Genomic DNA, 14,717 nt, shown 5'->3' on the forward strand with positions numbered 1-14,717 from the left:
TCTTCAATCAGATTACAGTAACTGGACACATTAAAGGAGTCCTGGTCCTTCACATCTTCAATCAGATTACAGTAACTGGACACATTAAATGAGTCCTGGTCCTTCACATCTTCAATCAGATTACAGTAACTGGACACATTAAATGAGTCCTGGTCCTTCACATCTTCAATCAGATTACAGTAACTGGACACATTAAATGAGTCCTGGTCCTTCACATCTTCAATCAGATTACAGTAACTGGACACATTAAATGAGTCCTGGTCCTTCACATCTTCAATCAGATTACAGTAACTGGACACATTAAATGAGTCCTGGTCCTTCACATCTTCAATCAGATTACAGTAACTGGACACATTAAATGAGTCCTGGTCCTTCACATCTTCAATCAGATTACAGTAACTGGACACATTAAAGGAGTCCTGGTCCTTCACATCTTCAATCAGATTACAGTAACTGGACACATTAAATGAGTCCTGGTCCTTCACACCTTCAATCAGATTACAGTAACTGGACACATTAAATGAGTCCTGGTCCTTCACATCTTCAATCAGATTACAGTAACTGGACACATTAAATGAGTCCTGGTCCTTCACATCTTCAATCAGATTACAGTAACTGGACACATTAAATGAGTCCTGGTCCTTCACATCTTCAATCAGATTACAGTAACTGGACACATTAAATGAGTCCTGGTCCTTCACATCTTCAATCAGATTACAGTAACTGGACACATTAAATGAGTCCTGGTCCTTCACATCTTCAATCAGATTACAGTAACTGGACACATTAAAGGAGTCCTGGTCCTTCACATCTTCAATCAGATTACAGTAACTGGACACATTAAAGGAGTCCTGGTCCTTCACATCTTCAATCAGATTACAGTAACTGGACACATTAAATGAGTCCTGGTCCTTCACATCTTCAATCAGATTACAGTAACTGGACACATTAAAGGAGTCCTGGTCCTTCACATCTTCAATCAGATTACAGTAACTGGACACATTAAATGAGTCCTGGTCCTTCACATCTTCAATCAGATTACAGTAACTGGACACATTAAATGAGTCCTGGTCCTTCACATCTTCAATCAGATTACAGTAACTGGACACATTAAAGGAGTCCTGGTCCTTCACATCTTCAATCAGATTACAGTAACTGGACACATTAAAGGAGTCCTGGTCCTTCACATCTTCAATCAGATTACAGTAACTGGACACATTAAAGGAGTCCTGGTCCTTCACATCTTCAATCAGATTACAGTAACTGGACACATTAAATGAGTCCTGGTCCTTCACATCTTCAATCAGATTACAGTAACTGGACACATTAAAGGAGTCCTGGGGCTTCACATCTTCAATCAGATTACAGTAACTGGACACATTAAAGGAGTCCTGGTCCTTCACATCTTCAATCAGATTACAGTAACTGGACACATTAAATGAGTCCTGGTCCTTCACATCTTCAATCAGATTACAGTAACTGGACACATTAAATGAGTCCTGGTCCTTCACATCTTCAATCAGATTACAGTAACTGGACACATTAAAGGAGTCCTGGTCCTTCACATCTTCAATCAGATTACAGTAACTGGACACATTAAAGGAGTCCTGGTCCTTCACATCTTCAATCAGATTACAGTAACTGGACACATTAAATGAGTCCTGGTCCTTCACATCTTCAATCAGATTACAGTAACTGGACACATTAAATGAGTCCTGGTCCTTCACATCTTCAATCAGATTACAGTAACTGGACACATTAAAGGAGTCCTGGTCCTTCACATCTTCAATCAGATTACAGTAACTGGACACATTAAAGGAGTCCTGGTCCTTCACATCTTCAATCAGATTACAGTAACTGGACACATTAAATGAGTCCTGGTCCTTCACATCTTCAATCAGATTACAGTAACTGGACACATTAAATGAGTCCTGGTCCTTCACATCTTCAATCAGATTACAGTAACTGGACACATTAAATGAGTCCTGGTCCTTCACATCTTCAATCAGATTACAGTAACTGGACACATTAAATGAGTCCTGGTCCTTCACATCTTCAATCAGATTACAGTAACTGGACACATTAAAGGAGTCCTGGTCCTCTTAACACGTAACTGTACTTCTTTTCTTCTCTCACCTGTTCATATCAGTCACCATGACACACACAAGAAAAAATAATCAACTCAAACTACAAGTACATGAATGATCATTTCAAGACCTCATCAGTATGAACAGAAAAGTGGAACATTTGTTTTTGAGGGAATTGTATGAGGTTCCGTTATTGCATTGTTCCAGTTTTTCCCATCTGTTTACACACTAAAACTGGCCCATGAGGCACAATGACACAAACTGTAACTTATTTATCAGAACCATACAGCAAACCTGCAATACTACTGGCATGTTTTGCTTTACATTCAGATTGCAATTCTTTAACAAACATTTGGCAGAACCTTCACAACTAAAATCTCATGGGCAAATGAAAAGCAACACTGTTCAACAAGCTAAGATCAATTATCAATTGACCACTTTCACTCTTCACATGTGCAAACACTAAATGTTGCGTAAATGTTCACTTTGCAGTCAGACCTTTGGAATGGATAAAGGTGAGCACTCCTGTGTTTTGAGAACAATGGAAGCAAACTTGTCAGAGAGAGGGAGAGGTGGAGGTAGAGGTGGAGGTGGGGGTACCGGTGGAGGTAGAGGTGGAGGTGGGGGTACCGGTGGAGGTAGAGGTGGAGGTAGAGGTGGAGGTGGGGGTACCGGTGGAGGTAGAGGTGGAGGTAGAGGTGGAGGTGGGGGTACCGGTGGAGGTAGAGGTAGAGGTGGGGTACCGGTGGAGGTAGAGGTGGGGGTACCGGTGGAGGTAGAGGTAGAGGTGGGGGTACCGGTGGAGGTAGAGGTAGAGGTGGGGGTACCGGTGGAGGTAGAGGTGGGGGTGGGAATACCGGTGGAGGTAGAGGTGGAGGTGGGGGTACCGGTGGAGGTAGAGGTGGAGGTGGAGGAAGACCAAGAACAAGGAGAGTGATCTCTGATGAAATTCGGGCGACTGTGGTGGACCATGAGGTCAACCGTGGTTTGACATTGAGTGAGGCTGGGCAGAGAGTGCAGCCCAATCTGAGCCACTTCACTATAGCATCCATCAGCCGGACGTTCCAAAATGAGAATAGATATGTACTGCAGACATTGGACCTCTCTACTACTTTTACTACTTGACAGTAGTACAACATAAAGCACAGTAAAGACTGTAGTTTCCAATACATACTGGAAGGGGAAACAAAGTCACTGTTTCATGTATTAATGTATGTATGAAATTGGGAGCTATACTATTTTGTAACATGTTTATCTTGCATACTGTATTAATGTAGCGTTTACTGTACTGGATGCTATTTTGTGTTTGTAGAACTGAAAGACGACCACCACGTGGTGGTAGAACACGTCTGTTTCCAGACCAACAGGAGGCTGCCATTGTGCAAATGGTAGATGAAAATAATGCCATAAGACCGCGGGAAATTAAAAAATTCAATTTAGTGAAGACGAGAAGGGGGGGAAGGAACATCATTGGTCAACGGGCCATCATTGAGGTACCCGGCCAGCGCAGGGAAATGTCATCATATGCGCAGCTATGAGCCACAATGGAATCCTCCACATCCATGCCACCCTTGGACCATACAAAACTACCCATCTCCTTCATTTCCTGAACACCTTACATGACAATCTTTTTCAGCCAGAGCAGAGAAGGCCAGGTGATCCTGAGCAGGAAATGTATGTTCTAATTTGGGACAACGTGAGTTTCCATCGGGCTGCTCAGGTACGGAACTGGTTCCATGACCATCCCAGGTTTACGATTCTCTATCTCCCACCATATTCCCCTTTTCTCAACGCCACTGAGGAGTTTTCAGCATGGCGGTGGAAGGTGTATGATCACAAACCCTATGAACGTGTGGCCCTTCTCCAGGCAATGGAGGCCTGTGGTGCCATTCCAGCAGAGTCCTGTCAGGGGTGGATGTGTCATGGCAGGAGATATTTCCCTGCTGTCTGGCCAAGGAGAATATCACCTGTGATGTTGATGAAAATCTGTGGCCGGACCAAAACATCAAACATGACTGATTTTGTTTTCTCAATGGAGTATTTGTTTCTTGACTTATGATTTAGATTTGACAGTTTCTTTATAAAAAAAATGTTTGTGGTAAACCTCTGTCATTATCTCTTCCATACAATTGATGGAACATACAGTACAGTAGTACAAATAGGACAATTTTTCTTCCTTTGCATATGCAAAATATGTATTTACTGTATGTTTTCATTTTTAATGTATGTGTGCTTACAGTATGCTGTTTGACATGTATTGAGTCATGTTGAAATATAAAACAGACATTTTTACATTTGTGTTCCTTTCTTGTTTGAGTACACACAAACAATATACACTATAACAACAAAAGTCTTTACACTGAAATAGGTTCTGAGAGTAGTGTTTTGAATATGTCACATCAGTGGGATCTCGGTTGTCACTAAGTTAGATTCATTTGATGTGTGTGTGTGTGTGTGTGTGTGTGTGTGTGTGTGTGTGTGTGTGTGTGTGTGTGTGTGTGTGTGTGTGTGTGTGTGTGTGTGCTTGTGTCTCATTTGTATGCAGAGTTTCATTTTGAGCAGGGAGTACATGATTTTGATTACTGTGTTTCATTTTGAGCAGGCAGTACATGATTGATTACTGTGTTTCATTTTGAAAGACATCTGTGGTGTTTGGGGAAATTGGCTAAAATGTTTTGTGTTTTACTGTTTTGAGTACCTGAGATTTAGTTTCAGAAAATGTGTGTTAAAAGCTGGGAAAAACCGTTAAGGGGGAAAGCATACAACCACAAAGTTTTGTTCGTCTTCCTTTAAATATAGCGATGCCGCGACTGCCTAACCATCTGGGCTTTCTTATCACCTCATCCTGGCAACACATTATTGTGGCAGAGTGCAGATTTCAGCACCTCACAGGATTTTGACAGGCTTTCCCACAGTGTTCAAATGATAGAGGTTTACCACATGGTTACAGATGTATTAATGACAGAGGTTTACTACATGGTTACAGATGTATTAATGACAGAGGGTTACCACATGGTTACAGATGTATTAATGACAGAGTGTTACCACATGGTTACAGATGTATTAATGACAGAGTGTTACCACATGGTTACAGATGTATTAATGACAGAGGTTTACTACATGGTTACAGATGTATTAATGACAGAGGTTTACCACATGGTTACAGATGTATTAATGACAGAGGGTTACCACATGGTTACAGATGTATTAATGACAGAGGGTTACTACATGGTTACAGATGTATTAATGACAGAGGTTTACTACATGGTTACAGATGTATTAATGACAGGGGTTTACCACATGGTTACAGATGTATTAATGACAGAGGGTTACCACATGGTTACAGATGTATTAATGACAGAGGGTTACCACATGGTTATAGATGTATTAATGACAGAGGTTTACTACATGGTTACAGATGTATTAATGACAGAGGGTTACCACATGGTTACAGATGTATTAATGACAGAGGTTTACTACATGGTTACAGATGTATTGATGACAGAGGGTTACCACGTGGTTACAGATGTATTAATGACAGAGGGTTACCACATGGTTACAGATGTATTAATGACAGAGGTTTACCACATGGTTACAGATGTATTGATGACAGAGGGTTACCACGTGGTTACAGATGTATTAATGACAGAGGGTTACCACATGGTTACAGATGTATTAATGACATAGGTTTACCACAGGGTTACAGATGTATTAATGACAGAGGGTTACCACAGGGTTACAGATGTATTAATGACAGAGGTTTACCACATGGTTACAGATGTATTAATGACAGAGGTTTACTACATGGTTACAGATGTATTAATGACAGAGGTTTACCACATGGTTACAGATGTATTAATGACAGAGGTTTACTACATGGTTACAGATGTATTAATGATAGAGGTTTACTACATGGTTACAGATGTATTAATGACAGAGGGTTACCACATGGTTACAGATGTATTAATGACAGAGGTTTACTACATGGTTACAGATGTATTAATGACAGAGGTTTACTACATGGTTACAGATGTATTAATGACAGAGGTTTACTACATGGTTACAGATATATTAATGACAGAGGTTTACCACATGGTTACAGATGTATTGATGACAGAGGGTTACCACGTGGTTACAGATGTATTAATGACAGAGGTTTACCACAGGGTTACAGATGTATTAATGACAGAGGTTTACTACATGGTTACAGATGTATTAATGACAGAGGTTTACCACATGGTTACAGATGTATTAATGACAGAGGGTTACCACATGGTTACAGATGTATTAATGACAGAGGTTTACCACATGGTTACAGATGTATTAATGACAGAGGTTTACCACATGGTTACAGATGTATTAATGACAGAGGTTTACCACATGGTTACAGATGTATTAATGACAGAGGTTTACCACATGGTTACAGATGTATTAATGACAGGGTAAACAGGGTAATTCCTAGTGAGGTGCTTCATTCAATCATTCTCTATTAACATCATACCTTTTCTCATTTTAAATACACAGACACACAATCTCTCTCTCTCTCTCTCACACACACACACACACACACACACACACACACACACACACACACACACACACACACACACACACACACACACACACACACACACACACACACACACACACACACACTGAGGACATAGGAGATCTCAGATGATGAGACAGTTCAAGAGGACTGGTTAATGACCTCATCTTTCACATCCAAAACACTTCCAACAAACCAAAACAACTCAATGAGAAATACACACGACACACCATCAGGACTAGACATGCTTAGAACTGCAGTGATGACCGACACACTGCCACACATACACACACATAAATACATACTCACAGACACGCACTAGAAACAAAGTGTATAAACGCTAAGCCCTCACAGTAATGACAGGGCTATAAGACATGCCAAAACAGCAGATCAAGACACTGCTCGGCATGCTTTAAGTCCTCCTAAGTCTCTCTCTCTCTACTTATCTCTCTTTCCCTCTCTCTCTACTTATCTATCTCTCTTTCCCTCTCTCTCTACTTATCTCTCTTTCCCTCTCTCTCTACTTATATCTCTCTTTCCCTCTCTCTCTACTTATATCTCTCTTTCCCTCTCTCTCTCTACTTATCTATCTCTCTCTCTCTCTCTCTCTCTCTCTCTCTCTCTCTCTATTCAATTTAAAGGGCTTTCTTGTCATGGGAAACACATGTTTACATTGCCAAATCAAGTGAAATAGATAATAAACAAAAGGTGAAATAAACAATGTAAAATCAACAATAAACATTACACTCACAAAGGTTCCAAAAGAATACAGACATTTCAAATGTCATATCATGTCTATGTACAGTGTTGTAACGACATGCAAATAGTTTTATTTACAGTGGTGTTTGTTCACTGGTTGCCCTTTTCTTGAGGCAGCAGATCACAAAACGTGCTGCTGTGATGGCAGACTGTGATGTTTCGCCCAGTAGATCCTTTTTATTTATTTAACTAGGCAAGTCAGTTAAAACTTCTTAGGGATCGACGTCCCGTTAACGGGACAGTTGTAAATCATGCAGCGCCTTGTGTCACGATCACAGATTTTAGAGAAACAACAAATGTCGGTACATATAAGTGTCTTATATTGGCTGAAAGCTTGAATTATTGTTAATTTAACTGCACTGTCCAATTTACTGTAACTATTACTACGAAAAAATGCCATGCTATTGTTTGAGGAGAGTTCCAAAGCGTCCCAGAGATTACATGAAGTGTCGTTTTGTTAGATAAAATCCTTTTTCATATCCTAAAAAGGTCCATATAGCATGCACCATCGATTTTGTATTTCCACTCGTTCAATTTGCAAAGAAAGGAATCTGTGAAAATCTAACCCTAAACGTTGTTTCAACCAGTCACATCCCGTTCGTATGTATTCCTCAGAGATCCTAGAATGTAACCAGACTTCACTATATCATTAGGGGTGTAGTATATCCTATAGGACACCAAATTAGGTCTTCATTTGATGGACAGTATCTTTGTCAAATAAGCACCAATCGGGGTCAAACAAAGCTAGCTAGATAGCCAATGAGCTGGGCTTTTCAACTGAGCCACTCCACAGACTCTCCTAAAACTGAGGCTGCGCACCAAAAGGCACTATTGGTCAAAAGTTGTGCACTACTACCCATAGAGCTCTGGTCAAAAGTAGTGCACTATATAGGGAATAGGGAGCTATTTGTGTCATGCCCTGACCATAGAGAACCATTGTTTCTCTATGGTGAAGTGGTTCAGGGCGTGACTGGGGGTGATCTAGTTTATTTATTTCTATGTGGGGTTCTAGGTTTGATTTTCTATGTTGGTGATTTGTATGATTCCCAATTAGAGGCAGCTGGTAATCGTTGTCTCTAATTGGGGATCATATTTAAGTAGCTGTTTTTCCCACCTGTGTTTATGGGATATTGTTTTGTGTAGGTGCCTATTTGCCCTTCACTGTCTTCACGTTTCGTTTATTCATTTATTGTTTTTGTATTTTGCTAAGTTTCACTTTATAAAAAAGATGTGGAACGCTACTCACGCTGCGCCTTGGTCCAATCATTACGACGATCGTGACAGAATATCTTATCAAACCAGGACCAAGCAGCGTGTTCATCAGGTGAAGGATTTCTGGACATCGGAAGGAGATAATGGAGGACAGCGACGATGACAGGGTTCGCGGCTACAGAAAGCCCAAGGACAACCACAAGTTTTTTTTTTTGGGGGGGGGCACATGGAGCTGGCGACTGAGCAGAGGGAAGAGCCAGAGACTGTCAGGGAGGCAATGGCGAAGTTGGGAGAGAGTGAGATGGGAGAGATGTTGTGCAAGTGTGTTCTGCTCAACATCCGACCAGAGGATCCGGTTAGCAGTCTGGTGCAACCTGTGCCGGTTCCACGCTTCTGCCCTCAAGTGCGCCTCTCCAGTCCGGTATGTCATGTGTCTCCTCCTCGCACTCTCCCTCAAGTGCGCCTCCACAGCCCAGTACGTCCTGTGCTAGCTCCTCACACTCACCATGCGAAGTGTGTTATCGAACCGGTACCATTGATGCAGGCTATACGCACCAGGTCTCCGGTGCGCCTTCACAGCCCAGTACGTCCTGTTCCTTCTCCCCGCACTCGCCCTGAAGTGCGTGTCCCCTGTCCGGTGCGTCCTGTGCCTGCTCCTCGCACTCTCCCTGAAGTGCGTGTCCCCAGTCCGGTACGTTCTGTGCCTGCTCCTCACACTCGCCCTCAAGTGTGCCTTCCCAGTCCAGTACGTCCTGTGCCTGCTCCTCGCACTCTCCCTGAAGTGCGTGTTCCCAGTCAGGTACGTCCTGTGCCTGCTCCTGGCACTCGCCCTGAGGTGCGTGTCACCAGTCCGGTGCCACCTGTGCCGGCCCCACGCATCAGGCCTCCAGTGCGCCTTCCCGTACCAGAGCTTCCGGCAATGGTCCCCAGTCCAGAGCTTCCGGCGACAGTTCCCAGTCCAGAGCTTCCGGCGACAGTTTCCAGTCCAGAGCTTCCGGCGACAGTTTCCAGTCCAGAGCTTCCAGCGACAGTTTTCAGTCCAGAGCCTCCGGCGACAGTTTTCAGTCCAGAGCTTCCGGCGACAGTTTTCAGTCCAGAGCTTCAGGCTACAGTTTCCAGTCCAGAGCTTCCGGTGACAATTTTCAGTCCAGAGCTTCTGGCGACAGTTTCCAGTCCAGAGCTTCCGGTGACGTTTCACAGTCCGGAACCTCCAACAACGGTTCACAGTCTGGAACCTCCAACAACGGTCCACAGTCTGGAACCTCCAGAGACGGTCCACAGTCCGGAACCTCCAACGATGGTCCACAGTCTGGAACCTCCAGAGACAGAACCATTGTTTCTCTATGGTGAAGTGGTTCAGGGTGTGACTGGGGGTGATCTAGTTTATTTATTTCTATGTGGGGTTCTAGGTTTGATTTTCTATGTTGGTGATTTGCATGACTCCCAATTAGAGGCAGCTGGTAATCGTTGTCTCTAATTGGGGATCATATTTAAGTAGCTGTTTTTCATACCTGTGTTTATGGGATATTGTTTTGTGTAGGTGCGTATTTGCCCTTCACTGTCTTCACTTTTTGTTTATTCATTTATTGTTTTGTATTTTGCTAAGTTTCACTTTATAATAAAGATGTGGAACGCTACTCACGCTGCGCCTTGGTTCAATCATTACGACGATCGTGACAATTTGAGACTTCAGAACACATCCAGGCTATGTAAACACATTATCTAATTGGGGGATTGCACTTAAATCTCTTCTAATTTGTCTGGATAGAAGTTGGACTGTTTGCTTTTTAGCTATTTTTATTCAATATGAGCAAATGTAACAACAGAAGAACAGGCTAAGTTGTTATATCCACAGTATGATATATTTCTGTGAAATCTTTCTGCTATGTGGACAGTAGATATATTGGTGGTGCTGAGAGTGGCAACATCAAAGACATTACCAATTCCTGTTGATAAGATATCTGCTAAGTTATGATACAACCCCCACTAGTTAACAGTTTTGGGACCGTTCATCTCAAAGCATGAACGGTCACTAACCTCAAGTTGAGCAATGGACTCAAGAACCGCGTTATAATGACGCCAAGCCTCAGTACTACTGACCAACATTATTCAATACTACTGACCAACATTACTCAATACTACTGACTAACTAACCATACCTGTATTACTCAATACCACTGACTAACATTACTCAATACTACTGACTAACATTACTCAATACTACTGACTAACATTACTAAATACTACTGATTAACATTACTCAATACTACTGACTAACTAACCATACCTGTGCCAGAAATCAAGGGCCAGAAATCAAGGGTCAGAAATCAAGTGCTAGAAACCAGGTGCCAAAAATCAAAGGGCCAGAAAATCAAGAGCCAGAAATCAAGGGCCAGAAATCAAAGGTCAGAAATCAAGTGCCAGAAACCAGTGGCCAAAAATCAAAGGGCCAGAAAATCAAGGCCCTGAAAATCAAGGTCCAGAAGTCAAGGGCCAAAAAACAGGGGCAAGAAATCAAGGAGGAAGAAGGAGAAGAATAAGGAGAAGAAGGAGAAGGTGAAGAAGAAGAAGAAGGAGAAGGAGAAGAAGGAGACGGTGAAGAAGAAGGAGGAGAAGGAGAAAGTTAAGAAGAAGAAGAAGGTTAAGAAGAAGAAGAAGAAGAAGAAGAAGGAGAAGGAGGAGAATGTCACGATTTCCGCCAAAGTCGGCCCCTCTCCTTGTTCGGGCGGCATTCGGCGGTCGACGTCACCAGTCTTCTAGCCATCGCCGATCCACTTTTCATTTTCCATTTGTTTTGTCTTTGTTTTCTACAAACCTGATTTCAATTCCCCAATTACATGTTCATTATTTAACCCTCTGTTTCCCCCATGTTTGTGTGCGTGTTTGATTGTTACTGACGGCTGGTTATTTGTTGCCGGGTTTTGTTATTATGCCCGTTTATTTCGTGGTACGGTATATTCCCGCACCGTTTTATTGATTATACTGGTGTTTTCTTGTATTAAATACCTTGTCCATGCATCTCAGCTCTCCTGCGCCTGATTCCTTTCACCAGTTAGGTGCCCCTGCAGTAGGGGTTGAGGAGCGAGTCCAGCAGCACGCTGCCATGCTTCAGCATCTCAGCAGCGCCATGGATCGCGTTCTGCAAACCATGGAGCTCTGGGAGAGAAGAGAAGTTCCTCCAGCGTCTCCACCAGCACCACCAGAGTCACCATTACTCACCCCTCCTTCACCCGGTCCCAATGGGATTCAGCTCGCCCTCCCAAGGGAGTATGATGAAACGGCGGCGGGATGTCAGGGGTTCTTGCTCCAGCTAGAGCTCTACCTGGCAACCATCCACCTGGCTCCTTCGGGCCGTGAGAGCGTGGCCGACCTCGTCTCCTGCCTCTCAGGGAAAGCCCTAGAGTGGGCCAATGCCGTATGGGGGGAAGAAGAAGCAGCGTTGGACCACTTCGAGGAGTTCACCTGCTGCTTCCGGGCAGTCTTCGACCACCCGCCTGAGGTTAGAGCAGCGGGTGAACGTCTCGTCCACCTGAGGCAAGGGACGAGGAGCGCAAAGGAGTTCACGTTGGACTTTCGGACCCTGGCCGCTGGCGCGGGATGGAACGACAGGGCCCTGATCGATCACTACCGGTGCAGTCTGTTCGAGGACGTCCGTCGGGAGTTGGCCTGCAGGGCCACCATTCTCACATTCAACCAGCTGGTGGACCTGTCCATCCGGCTGGATAACCTGCTGGCTACCCGCGGACGTCCAGATCGGGGTCTGTCTGTTCCATCCCCCAGCGCCACCACTCCGACGCCCATGGAGCTTGGAGGTGCTGCACTTAGGGCGACCGGAGGAGGGGCCGGTCCATGCACCATCCGTGACCGCAGAGGACACACTGCCGGTCGGTGCTGGGGAGGTTCCTCTGGAAGTCGAGGCAGCAGGCAGGGCACTCTCGTATCACCCCAGGTGAGTCGGCACCAGGCTCATCCAGAGCCCCCTGTTGCTCACATGTTTTTGTTTATTAATTTTCCTGAGTTTTCCTCGCATTCCCAGCATAAGGCGCTCGTAGATTCAGGCACAGCTGGGAATTTTATTGACAGATCATTTGCCCATAGCTTAGGGATCCCCATTGTTCCTGTGGATATGCCTTTCCTTGTGCGCGCCCTAGATAGTCGACCATTAGGGTCAGGGCTAATTAGTGAGGCCACCGCTCCACTGGGCATGGTTACGCAGGAGGGTCACTAGGAGAGAATCAGTCTTTTCCTTGTTGATTCTCCTGCGTTCCCCGTGGTGCTGGGCCTACCCTGGTTGGCCTGTCATGACCCATGTATTTCGTGGCAACAGAGGGCTCTCAAGGGGTGGTCACGAAAGTGCTCGGGGAGGTGTTTAGGGGTTTCTGTCGGTGCTACTACGGTGGAAAGTCCAGACCAGGTCTCTACCGTGCGCATCCCCCTGAATATGCCGATTTGGCTCTCGCCTTCTGTAAAAAGAAGGCGACTCAATTACCACCCCATCGACGGGGGGAATGTGCGATAAATCTCCTGGTGGACGCAGCACTTCCCAGGAGTCACATGTATCCCCTGTCGCAAGAGGAGACGGTGGCTATGGAAACATATGTCTCCGAATCTCTGGGGCAGGGGTACATTCGGCCCTCCACTTCACCTGCCTCCTCGAGTTTCTTTTTTGTGAAGAAGAAGGATGGAGGTCTGCGCCCGTGTAGTGACTATCGAGGCATCAACCAAATCCCTGTGAGGTACAGTTACCCACTGCCTCTCATATCCAGTGCGATCGAGTCAATGCACGGGGCGCGCTTCTTCACAAAATTGGATCTCAGGAGCGCTTACAACCTGGTGCATATCCAGGAGGGGGGCGCGTGGAAGACAGCATTTAGTACCACCTCACGGCACTATGAGTACCTCGTCATGCCATATGGGTTGATGAATGCTCCATCAGTCTTCCAGGCCTTTGTTGACGAGATTTTCTGGGACCTGCATGGGCAGGGTGTAGTGGTGTATATCGACGACATACTGATATACTCCGCTACAAGCGCCAAGCATGTGTCCATGGTGCGCAAGGTGCTTGGTCGACTGTTGGAGTACCAGGTTGTAAGCGTCAAGGCTGAGAATTGCCTCTTCTTCCAACAGTCCGTCTCCTTCCTAGGGTACCGCATTTCCACTTCAGGGGTGGAGATGGAGAGTGACCGAATTTCAGCTGTGCGTAATTGGCCGACTCCCACCACATTAAAGGAAGTACAGCGTTTTTTAGGGTTTGCCAACTACTACCGGAGATTTATCCGGGGTTTTGCTCAGGTAGCGGCTCCCATTACCTCACTGCTAAAGGGAGGACCGGTGCGTTTGAAGTGGTCGGCTGAGGCGGACAGGGCTTTTGGTGACCTGATGGCTCTGTTTACCTCGGCTCCCATGCTGGCTCATCCGGATCCCTCTTTGGCGTTCATAGTGGAGGTGGACGCGTCCAAGGCTGGGATAGGAGCCATGCTCTCTCAGCGCTCGGGTACGTCACCAAAACTCCGCCCCTGTGCTTTCTTTTTGAAGAAGCTCAGCCCGGCGGAGCGAAACTATGATGTGGGGGACCGGGAGCTGTTGGCTGTTTTCAAGGCTCTGAAGGCGTGGAGACATTGGCTTGAGGGGGCTAAACACCCTTTTCTCATCTGGACTGACCACCACAATCTGGAGTACATCCGGGCAGCGAGGAGACTGAACCCTCGCCAGACAAGGTGGGCCATGTTCTTTACTCGTTTTGTTTTCACCCTTTCCTACAGACCAGGTTCCCAGAACGCTAAGGCAGACGCACTGTCCCGGATGTATGACACAGAGAAGCGGTCCATGGATCACACTCCCATACTTCCGGCCTCTTGCCTGATGGCACCGGTGGTGTGGGAGCTGGATGTGGACATTGAGCGGGCGTTACGTACAGAGCCCACTCCCCTCCAGTGTCCAGCTGGGCGTCTGTACGTTCCGTCTGCTGTCCGTGACCATTTGATCTATTGGGCACACACGTCACCCTCCTCTGGTCATCCTGGCATCGGTCGGACAGTGCGCTGTCTTACTGGGAAGCACTGGTGGCCCACCTTGGCCAAGGACGTGAGGGTTTATGTTTCCTCCTGCTC

This window comes from Salmo trutta, chromosome 32 (assembly GCF_901001165.1).
Source record: "Salmo trutta chromosome 32, fSalTru1.1, whole genome shotgun sequence".
Classification (NCBI taxonomy): domain Eukaryota; kingdom Metazoa; phylum Chordata; class Actinopteri; order Salmoniformes; family Salmonidae; genus Salmo; species Salmo trutta.